This window comes from Octodon degus, unplaced genomic scaffold (genome assembly GCF_000260255.1).
Source record: "Octodon degus isolate 3935 unplaced genomic scaffold, OctDeg1.0 scaffold00103, whole genome shotgun sequence".
NCBI lineage: Eukaryota > Metazoa > Chordata > Mammalia > Rodentia > Octodontidae > Octodon > Octodon degus.
The window spans coordinates 253,323-263,757 of NW_004524679.1; the positions used below are offsets into that span (position 1 = coordinate 253,323).

Consider the following 10,435-nt stretch of genomic DNA (forward strand, 5'->3'; position numbering starts at 1 on the left):
CAGGTGGGCGGCTGCCAGACTGCATGCAAATCTACAGCAACAAGGGCTTCTGTTCTCTCTACAATGTGTATGGGGAAGGGAGAGGACAGGAGAGAGAAGAGGGAGATCTATGTACCAAGCACACCGGAAGAATGTGCTCCTTAAACAAATGGTTATGCACAGACTAATATTTTGCTGGTTTTCTTTAGAGACCTATTTTGAAAAAATTTTAAAAGGTAAGAGATTTTGAAATAATTGAATCCTGGCTGAAATTAAAACTCCAAAATTAGGAGCAAAGTCCTCCTTTACTGAATTAATCCCTTTTCTCCTTCTCTTTTCCTTTTCTTAAACATTTTTTTTTTGCTCCTAATGCCTTCAAGGCATGACTGGCTGGCTTGAGTCGTGGGGATCGAACCACAGCAACCTGAGCCTGATGGCTTTCTTGAAGCAGCCACTTAAAGAACTGAGCTAAGGGGCAGGCCCCCTTCTTAAACATTTTATTTGTTATGAAGGGATTCCTTTTTTGCTTGCTTTTTTCTGATCATAGGAGAGTGATCGAGGAGTACTGAATCCATCATCACTACTTTCATGACACAGGTAAGATTTCAGAATCACATTTCCAGGTAGTAAGAGTGCCTTCTAAATGCCACAATCAAGTAAGCTTTCTTCCCTGTTTCCTCCTACTGCACACAGCAATGCCCACTGGTATCTCTGAAATGTAATCACATTTTAGGTCGGTATGTCTCCAAGTAAAGCAGCTGTTTGAAATTGCATGCTCCTCTTCTTTTTTGTCTTATAAACTGAGCTGCATCTTCCTACTTCATTCCACACTCAATAAAAGCAAGTGCAACCAACACAGGTGCTCTTCCCAGTCCTGCAGCACAATGCACTGCAACACAGCAACCTGGCTCTTCACGAAACTTGGTTTTAACAGGTTCAACCAACTATCTACTATCTGATTAGGGAGTGGAGCTCCATCATCAAATGGCCAATCTAGGACTTGGATTCCTTCTTTTTCAGCTGAAGCTTTATCATATGTAGCATCACAAACTCAAACCAAAGGTGTCACTCCATACTTCTTGGGTTCCTTTGTGAACTTGCTGAGAGTAGCATTGGTAGGGTTGTGAGTTATCAGAAACCACATGTTCTCATAGGAGATCTCCACAGGGGCTGGACGGTTCATTATGGCAAATTAAACATGTGAGCGCGCATGTGAAGAGTGTAATGGGGAAAAGGGAAAAAATCAACAAATCTTGACATGTTTCACAGCAGAAAACATTAAAATGACTACTAAAATGCTTGATATTAATCAGTATTTTATCTATTCAACTTGTTTATTCTTTATGAGTCTTTTCTTCAAGATAAGCAGGAGTATTTAGAATCCACTTGAATCCACATATTCAAGTTGGGCTTCAGTGTCTGCAGATGAATACCTTCAGACTCCAGAAAGCTCGAACTACATACAAAATATAATCAGCCTTTACTACATTTAGGCACTAGTGACTGAGACAAGTTAAAAGTGTAGGTCGTTTTCCACTTTTGTTTACTTGATGCTTAATTTTACTGGAGTCATTAAAAGAAAATGCTTGCAATTAAAAAAAAAAAAAGCAGCTCCCGCAGCTCCTGCGCTGCTCCACCTCGGCCCCGCGGTGGCCTTTGGTCCCTTGGCCTCGGCTCCAGGGACGGAGAGCTCCTCCCCTCTCCCCCTTCCGCCAGACGTTCCGAGCCTTCGACGCCCGGTGCCCCGCAGCCGGCGCTGCCCCGGCCCTCACGAGGCCGCTTGCCCCGCCGCCCGCCTGCCCGCCTCGCCCGGCCGCACCGCCGCCCTGGGCTGCCTCGAAAACGGTAAGGACCAGGGCAAGGAGAAGGCGCAGCGCGAGGCCAACAAAAAGATATAGAGAAGCAGCTGCAGGAGAACAAGCAGGTCTACCTGGCCACGCACCGCCTGCTGCTGCTGGGTGCTGGAGAATCTGGTAAAATCACTGTTGTGAAGCAAATGAGGATCCTATAGGTTAATGGGTTTAATGGAAAGGGCAGCGGGGAGGAGGACCCGCAGGCTGCAAAGAGCAACAGCGATGGTGAGAAGGCCACCAAAGTGCAGGACATCAAAAACAGCCTGAAGGAGGCTATTGAAACCATATTGGCTGCCATGAGCAACCTGGTGGCCCCGGGCAGCTGGCCAACCCTGAGAACCAGTTCGGAGTGAACTACATTCTGAGCGTGATGAACGTGCCTGACTTTGACTTCCCACCTGAATTCTACGAGCATGCCAAGGCTCTCTGGGAGGACGAAGGAGTCTGCCCCAGTCTGCGCCTGCTACGGGTGCGCCAACGAGTACCAGCTAATTGACTATGCCCAGTACTTTCTGGACAAGATTGATGTTATCAAGCAGACCAACTATGTGCCCAGTGACCAGGACCTGCTTCTCTGCCGTGTGCCGACCTCTGGAATTTTTGAGACCAAGTTCCAGGTGGACAAAGTCAACTTGGACATGTTCGATATGGGTGGCCAGTGCGACGAACACCACAAGTGGATCCAATGCTTCAGTGATGTGACTGCCATCATCTTTGTGGTGGCCAGCAGCAGCTACAACATGGTCATCCGGGAGGACAGCCAGACCAACCGCCTGCAGGAGGCTCTGAACCTCTTCAAGAGCATCTGGAACAACAGATGGCTGCGCACCATCTCTGTGATTCTGTTCCTCAACAAGCAAGATCTGTTCGCTGAGAAAGTCCTTGCTGGGAAATCAAAGATTGAGGGCTACTTTCCAGAATTTGCTTGCTTCACTACTCCTGAGGACGCTACTCCCGAGCCTGGAGAGGACCCATGCGTGACCCGGGCCAAGTACTTCATTAGAGATGAGTTTCTGAGAATCAGCACTGCTAGTGGAAATGGGTGCCACTATTGCTACCCTCACTTTACCTGTGCTGTGGACAGAGAACATCCGCCTTGTTCAACCACTGCCGCGACATCATCCAGCGCATGCACCTTCGTCAGTACGAGCTGCTTTAAGAAGGGAACTTCAACCTTAATGAGAGCCTTAAGCACAATTAATTAAAAGTGAAACATAATTTACAAGCAGTTAATCACCCACCATAGGGCATGATTAACAAAGCAACCTTTCCTTTTCCCCTGAGTGATTTTTGTGAAACCCCTTTTCCCTTCTGCTTGCTTACATGTTCCAAATTTAGACAGTTTAAGGCAGCCTATAAAAAAAGGCCACAAAAGTTCCCTCTCACTTTCAGTAACCAAAATAACAGCAGCAAACAGAAATAAAAAATAAATGAAATAAATGAGACAAATGAAATAACTACTGTGTTGTGCAGCATTAAAAAGCCAAAATAAAAAATTAAATGTGAGCAAAAAAAAAAAAAGACAGCTATTTCTTTTTTTGTACCTTAAAATAGATGAGTGTAGTTTTATTTAATGTATCACTTCTATCTGCTCAGCATTTCCAAGTTTATTCTATTTTCTGGATAGCTATTTATTTTTCTATTTTTTTATTAATTTTATTGAGAAAGAAATAGCAATGAGACAGTTTCAAAACACCTATTTCTGGGGCCGGGGAGATAGCAAGCGCAAGAGGTCTGAGTTCAATCCGGGGTTTCAATTCTGAGGCCAGTCTCGGTGTCCAGAGTCTTCAACACAATGTTAATTATGTCACATAGAACCCCAAACTCACTTGCCAGCGAAAGCGCTATGCTGAGCCTGGCCGAGCGCTATGTGAGCCTGGCCGAAGTCCGCCCTCACACTCAGAATTGCCAAAAATGCGCACGTGTATTACGTAATATACGTATATTATGCGTACGTATATTACAACGAGGAAACGCCGGGGCGGGGAGGGGCGGGGCAGGGCGGGGCAGGGCGGGGCGGGAGCCAGGAGGAGCCTCTCTCCTCAGCCACCGCCTCTTTTCTCAGTTGCCAGGGCTGCCACGCCCCACCCTCGGCACGTAAGTCCAGGAGTCGGTCTTGCTGCTGCTGCTAGGGCCACAGCTGCTTCTCCTGCTGCTGCTGCCGCTGCCACCACTGCCCTGTGGCGTCGCCTCATACCGTGCTCAGCCGCCCTGCCTCTCCAGCTTCTTCAGACCCACCAGTTAGAGCCTGTCACCACCACTGCAATAGAGTCATATGAACACTACAGGATTTTTTTGTGGGCTCCAGAAATTGATCGTATTGGAGATAGCTCAGTAGAATAAGTGCTTCCCCGGCAAGCGCAAGGGTCAGAGTTCAATCCCCGATTCCACCGAAAAAAAAAAGTGATCACATTAGGCCGACCAAAAAGCTCAGCAGATTAAGCACCTTCAAACAGGCTCAGGGACCCGGGTTCAATTCCTGGTGTGCCATGTGGGCCAGCCCGCGGGGCACGCTGAGAAGGCAATTGAGACTGGGCATGGTGGCTCAAGTCTGTAATCCCAGGTCTTGGGAAGCTGTACACAGGAGGATCACTATGAGTCTGATCTAGTAGGGAGACCCTGTAGACCCTGTACTAAAATACAAAATAAATTAATTAATTACATTTTTAAAAATAGAGTTGATCATATCACATGAATTGTACTACTCATTATTTAGCTAATAATTTTGGACCAGAGTCATTTTTATGCTGTGCATTCTGAGTAAAAAGTACTGTAGATATTATAATGATATTGAGTTTTGAAATAAATTGCTGCAAAACATGCTGTGACTCAGCAGTTGCCAAATAGGTAAATATCTGTTATTTCAAATACTACCAAATTGTTTACAATATTTTCATAAAATATAAGCATTTTACTTTGGGGGTTTTATAGAATGTACAGTATTCTCATTAGAGGTGATACATGAGGAACATGGATAATTTACTTTTTCATTTTTTTCATAATTTTAAGGAGAAATAAATAGCAATCAGTTTTAAATCAAATTGGTAGAAGAGTTCCAATAATTAACACATTGCATAATGCCTTTCTAGAGGTTGTTTGTTGTATAAGATGCAGACATGACATCCTATTTATAAACACTATTATGACAAATCCCCCTATCCTTGAATTACGAGAATGTAGTTACAGATCTATCCTAACCACTTTGAATACACAGACACAAAATGGACATTCATCTATATCCCCCTTTTTTTAGTTCCATCATTTAAATATTATAGGTGTGTTAACTCAGCAAAATAGTCCAGTAGTCCATAATAGTATTGGGTCTTCCGCTTTACTGCCAATGTCAGAAATTGTTGACATGAGTCCCCCACAGATCAACATAACAGCATGGCTTTACTTCTTATACTTCGTTTTTATACTTTTCTACTGGATGGTTAAGACTAAGGTAAAGCAGGACCTGTGCAACAAGAGTTGCAGCTTTTGGGTCTGATAAGGTCAGTGAAATCCCCTCAGGATTTACCCTGAGATTCTGTACCTCAGATTGTAGAACCTTTGTCAGTGTCAGCCATGTGGATGAGTCATGGCCATTGCTTGGCCGATGTGCTCCCTGTGAAAGCCTGAGAGAATGTTTTCTCTCCATGAGACTCTCCTTTGGCACACTCTACATCATCTATCACTTTCCTCTTTGGCCTCATAATCTCCTTGATGATAAAATTTGGGACACTACCGAGTTACATGATGTTACAGTACAAGTTCTCATATGTCCTGAGTCTTAGTTGACTTGGAAGGCTAGGGCCAAAATGTTGGCTTTCCTTGTGGCCCTCCTTTTTCTCTAATTTTGGTCAGCAAACTTAGGTTGTTAACCCTCCAGAAAACAAGCTTATTGTTATTACCATACAACCTAGGCTGTTAAGCTTAACCTCACTATCTGTCTGAATATCAAACATCTTAGGCATAACATGGAACAGGTATTTTTCATCAAGTATTGATATGTTGAACTTTAAGTCCCTACAGAATATGATGAAAAACATTTAAAGATTAGAATATATTTTTTAAAATAGGCATAAAGAATTATATAATTCTTATGTTCACATATAAGTCCAAAAATCTAACTATATACAACCTTGTTGCAGGACAGTCCCACAATATTCCTTTTCATGTCTCCTGCCTTCATTCACCACCCCCTTCTTTTTAAACAATCATGTCCCTGAGAGACAACACAGCAGCAACTGCCACGTCATGACAAGCAGCCCATATTCAGAAGACCAGAATGACAGGCACTCCAAGCATGAACCTACTATTACAGATTACCATCCTCAGTGCAGTGGCTTAGTTCACAAGTATCAGTATACATAGTTAGTCAGAATGAGAATCTTTCCAATTAACTGCTAGATTCAAAAATCTTCTGAAGAGTCTCAGGATCATTGCCTTGCCCATCTTCTACATATAACTGTATGGCTTGTCAATGTCATGTTACCTAGCTCTTCTTCTTTCCCTCTCTTAATTAGTCCTCGAGTTCCTGCTTTCCTTTTACTTGTATTATACCTTTCTATTTGTATTTTTTCTTTTGAGTTCTTATAGTAGGGAAATTATACGATATTTACACATGTGTGTCTGGTTTATTTCACTTATGAGTATATGTTCAAGTGGCATCCACTTCAATATAAAGGCTTGCAGTTTATCATTCTTAATAGCTGAATAATACTCCATTGTGTAAAAATACCACCTTTTTCAAACATTCCTCAGGTGATGGGCATCTTGGTTGTTGCCAAGATTTGGCTATCACAAATTGTGCTGCTATAAACATAGGCACACATATATCCCTATGATATGATGTTTTCAGATCTTCTGGGAAAATTCTCAGTAGAGGAATAGCTGGCTTAAAGGGGATTTCCAGACCAACTTTTCTAAGGAGTCTCCATACTGATTTCCATAATGGTTGCACCAGTCTACATTCCCACCAGCAGTGGAGAAAGGTTCCTTTTTCCCCACAGCCTCTCCAACACTTGTTGTTGGGTGATTTCTTTATGATAGCCATTCTTTCTGGGGTGAGATGATATCTCATTGTTGCTTTAATTTGCATTTCGTGGATGGCTAGTTATGTGGAGCATTTCTTCATATATTTATCCACTTCTGAAAGAAAACTTTCTAATGAGCCTTATGGAGAAGAATGGGAAAAAGACATTTGCAAATCAGGAGCGACATATCAGTTGTGTTAATCTGCTCAAGGAAGGACATCACATCTGGTACTGCAGATGCAATCACAGTCACCACCTACTTCAGTTTACAGTAATCCACTGTCATTCTTCAAAACACATCTGTCTATCACACAGGCTAAATGAAAGAATTAAATGAAGAAGTGGGAATCACCACCCCTGCTCCTTCAAATCCTTGATAGTAGCTCTCTGCAATCTCTGTAGGGATGTGATTTTTTTCATTTACTGTTTTACTAAATAATTTTAATTGCTTCCATTTGGCATTTCTAACCATAATATCCTCACACTACAAATTAAAGAACTAATATGAGGATTCTTTCAAGTACTAAGTTTAACTATCACAATTATGCACTGTAAAACAGGGAAAATAATTACAGTAGGGGTTCGAGGAAATACTGCACTCACTGTGAGTCAGATATTTGCTAAAGCTCCATTGATTACCTGATTTTCATGGGCGCTTACATTTCTTGGATAGCTACAATGACATTTTGGACCACCTGGAATCAGTGTTAGTTCAAAACCAGTGTCAATTAGTCCCTGAAATATATGATAATTTCCTGTTCTCCAATGTACATTTACACTGGTGGCCTTTGGTTCATTTGAGGAAAGATGGAAAACTCAACATACAAATATTTGGTGGGTCTTTTCTCAAGGGGACCCAGAATCCCTTTCATTCAAAGGGACCAGGTCTGTAAACTGCCTCAAATCCTGGAAGTGTTTTGAGGGGCTATGAGTCTCTGTTGCTATGATTTGAAGTAGATTTCGAAATAGTTTTAGTTATACAAATCTATAAATTTTCTATAGCAGACTTGTAGCTTATTTTCTATTTTATTTCCATGTAGATTTGAGCTTATTTTCTATTTTACTTTCAGAAACATAGCTAATCAGTCAATGTCATAGGTCAGCATTCTGCTCATTGTTCTACTTTTACTATTTGTAAGTACATACACCTTGTCTTTGGCAATTAACTGCTGCCAGTTAACCCTTATCACTCTGAGAACCAATTAAGTCCTATGATCTTAAGCTTTCCAATTGAGGAACAGAAATCTTCACTGCAAGGTCTGGCACACGTGGAAGAGCAATGAAGGAGCTCATTGGGGATGCCAGAATTCATCTTATGAATCTTCCCCCATGAGTCTGTTTCTCAAGGTGCTAGAATAGGTACATTTTCTGGATCATTCTAGTGTGGAGAATTAGATTTAACAAGACAATCTACTTCAGCATTCCCATATTGAGCCTTTGCATCCTCTCATCAACAGTAAACCATAGAATATCAAGTATCTCTAATTCATTCACAGTAGGCCATCTTTTGATCCATACTTCTGCCAATTAGCCAAATAAACTATTAACATCATTTACTCTGGGTGCTACAATAGGCCCATACTGACACTCAGTATGATACAAGTGTATGGTTTTGCTACCATTATTGCACACCCATAAAATCCACTTCCATAGTTGCTCATCAGTCTTCTCCATATAAGAGTTATAAAATGTGAATTCATTGTGAGAATGGTGGTCCTCTTCATGAGTCACACTGTATCCTTCAGTGTTAGGAGATTTCTGATTTGAGCCTGGTTTTAGACCTAAAGGCAAATGTGGGTGGTGAAGTTGGTTCCTGAGGAGAGTCAGCAAGATTAGTTTCTTCTGGTATACTAGGAGAGGTCAACACCACAGGTGATGCACTAGGGGTACCTCAGCCACAGTGGTTGAATAAATCTTTTCCTCTGGAAAAATAATCTCTTTAAAGCTGAGGAGGAACTTAAAACATCTTCAGCCTCATCAGGATCTTCCAAACATGTCTATTCCACTCTCCAGGATCCTATTCTCTCATAATCAGCATGCTTACATTTATTTATTTATTTTATTTTATTTTTTTACAGAACAAGAGGGAGCTTTTTATTTTCTTTCCATAATTTTATTGATAAACAAATAGCAATGAGACAGTTTCAAATCAGATTGGTAGGACAGTTTCAATAATTAACACATTGCATACATTCCTCCCAGTGGTTAATTGCTGTACAAGATGCAGACATGATATCCTATTTACAAACACCATTAGAACAAATCACTCTATTCATTAAGAGAATGTAACTGTATATCTATCCTAACCACTTTGAATACACAGATACAAAATGGACATTCATCTTTATACCTTTTTTTTGTTAAGTTCCGTTATTTGAATATTGTAGGTGTGTTAACTAAGCAAAATAATCTAAAAGAATTCAGTAGTTCATAATAGTATTGGGTCTTCCGCTTGACTGGCAATGTCAGAAATTGTTGACCTGAGTCCCCCACAGCTCAACATAACAGCTTAGATACTCCTCAAGACTAAACATTAATTTTATGTCATATTTCTGTCAATAAAATAGTAAGTGCCTGTGTTTGGATTTATGTAATCTCAACCCTGAAGCTAAATGAGAGATTTCCCTTCAGGACACACTTAGAAACTCTTAGAATATTTATGTATGTCTAGACCTGAGAGTGTGAATCTTTGAGCATTTTCACCTTATTAATTTTTTCTCAGGTAGAAGGCCTTAGATTTCCTAGGCATGTTTTGAGCTAATTATTTTCTTTCACTAGTTTGTCCAGAAATTCTAAGAGCAACTAGCCACATCATATTTTTCATTTGGCCCAAAATATCATATCTGGAGTCACAAAATTTCTTCCATTTCATAAGTGGTGAATTAGCATAATGAAATGCATCTACTTTAAAATGTTCACACCAAAATCTATCAGCATTTCCCATTTTATTAGGAGAGACTATGGCTCTTTTAAGTTTTATTAAATTGAAGATCCAACTCCAGGAACCATTAAAGCCAATAAAGTATATCATCTTTAGAGTTCTGCTTCTCTAAAGCCTGGAAATGCACAGCATTTTTTAAACAAACATGTTTTTTTTAAAAAGCCTGGCATTTTTCCTACTCTTAATCTCTGTTCTCTGCTTTGCCCTCCTGAATGTCAAATTGTTCTTGTTTGTTTACATTTTGAAAGAACCTCCATCACACTCAAGAAATACCTAAAATTCATGACATTTTTAGGGCAGATGTTGGTGTTAGGGTTTTACTCCACTGCTGCAGTTGCTACCATATATGTAAGAGATTCCTAGGCACTGCTGAAGATGCTGTAGTTGTCCATAAAAATTGAATTCAGAATCTTCTAATTTGAATCTATCTTGTGTTCAGTTTATTTATAACTTATCATATAATACACAAATAATTTTTGACTCACATTGTAGTAGCTGACTATATATATGGTTTAGATTTTAGGAAATGGTTATTAAACACTATTTCACATTATTTTTTATTTCTATGTGTTTATGTAGTTTTTGTGTTTTCTTGTCTGTTGGTTTTCTTTCTTTTTTTTTCTTTTTTTCTTTTTTTTTTTTTT

General features: G+C 40.5%; 2 pseudogenes; one reads left to right on the forward strand and one right to left on the reverse strand.

Annotated features, from left to right (window-relative positions):
- Positions 1-659: 659 nt before the first annotated feature.
- LOC101582341 lies at positions 660-1,162 on the reverse strand (annotated as a pseudogene).
- A 625-nt stretch (positions 1,163-1,787) lies between these two features.
- On the forward strand, positions 1,788-3,143 carry LOC101570050 (annotated as a pseudogene).
- Positions 3,144-10,435: the final 7,292 nt, after the last annotated feature.